The sequence below is a fragment of the Pistacia vera genome, unplaced genomic scaffold, assembly GCF_008641045.1.
Source record: "Pistacia vera cultivar Batoury unplaced genomic scaffold, PisVer_v2 Contig328, whole genome shotgun sequence".
NCBI classification, from domain to species: Eukaryota; Viridiplantae; Streptophyta; class Magnoliopsida; order Sapindales; family Anacardiaceae; genus Pistacia; species Pistacia vera.
This window is the reverse complement of record NW_022196144.1, coordinates 615,148-616,576: the sequence shown is the minus strand read 5'-3', so window position 1 is coordinate 616,576 and position 1,429 is coordinate 615,148. Positions and strand designations below refer to the sequence as shown.

Sequence of the window (1,429 nt, the reverse complement as noted above, 5' to 3'; positions counted from 1 at the left end):
TCCACAGTGCAGAAACCAACACAAGCCCAACAAATAAAATAGTTCGATAGAAGAATATATATACACAGAAACATATACATAGAAAAGCATATGAATAATTGGATGCAAGGACAAGCAGATTTACAAGCCTGATTGTTCATGTCCAGTCAAATTTATCCAATCATATGGTTCAGGATATGTTCAAAATTTCAAGAATAACATTTTTATGTCAGCATATTATTAGGTGATGATATTAAAATTTTCAAATGAAGAAACAATACCTCCTCTAGGTCTGACATTGCAAATCCAGAAATTCCTAATTTATCCAGAGTTTCCAGAAATCTTCTAACATTTTCTTAGCTTGAAACTGAAGAATGATTGAAATCGCCTACCTAGAATAGAATACCGAACATTTAATCAACAAAGTAACCATCTAATCACCAACTTAGAGTATAATTTGGCAACAGAAAGATACTAGATTTCAACAACCTCCTTATATGAAACTAGTCTAAGCCTCTTCAAAATTTGAGGTAGAAGAGTGCCATCAATCAAACATGCTTTCAGCTCTTCATCTGAAGCTTTTATTGGCAAATTTAAATGTGGAAGAATACTATTTAACCACTCCACCAATAGTGCACGTTGGTTGGCTACAAAGGGAAAAAAGAAAAACTCAGTGTTATGAGTGCTCAAACCAAGCAGCAATAAAATCATCCTTACCTTCAGCCTCAGGACTAGCGTTCGCTTTTGTATCAGAAACCTCCCCGTTATCGGCTAAACTGGATCCATTGTGCTCTCTGTTTTCTCTTGTGCGGAGAGCGGATACCGAACTCATTATGATCCACAAGAGATGGGCATCAAGACTTGAAACTCAATTATAAAAACTTTACAAATAAAATAGTCCGTATTAAGTAACTAGTTCTAAAATTGCCTGAATATGAGTATTAGCATTATCACAAGATGACTTCTATTCTCATGAACTGAGTAGAACCGGAATAAATCATTAAAGAAGGACATCGCAGGATTCTGGATAAATGTGAAATGATTATAATAAAACCGCATTGATACATATACTGCTAAAATTAATTGCCAACTCAAGACTTGAATAGTAACAACTAACAAGCAAGAGTGTATAAAGCCATTGACAGTTTAATTACTTAGTTACTAAAGACCACTGCTTCTACAAAATAAAGTTCAAGCATGCCACTTTTCGACATGGGAAAGTGTTTTTCGAGGTCAGTACCCCTAACTTTACTCAATTTCTATCTTTTATTGTTTAGAATTAAACAGTTTGGCTAAAAAATTACCAGCATTCAGCTCCAGAAAACACAAGTCTCCGAGTAAATGAATAAACATAGTGCAAAATGAAAGAAAAGCTCTCGATGTTACAATTAAGCTTGTCCGTATTGATAAAAGGTAAAACAACAATTTATTTCCTACCCCGTTAACAAAC

At 34.2% G+C, this 1,429-nt stretch overlaps 1 long non-coding RNA gene across 1 annotated transcript; it reads right to left on the bottom strand.

The window, feature by feature from the left end:
• Positions 1-272: 272 nt before the first annotated feature.
• Positions 273-783, bottom strand: LOC116137487. The gene is made up of 3 exons (XR_004129194.1): positions 697-783; positions 469-626; positions 273-371 (listed from the first exon to the last, which is right to left on the bottom strand). It is a non-coding gene; the product is annotated as an uncharacterized LOC116137487 (long non-coding RNA).
• Between the last annotated feature and the right edge of the window lie 646 nt (positions 784-1,429).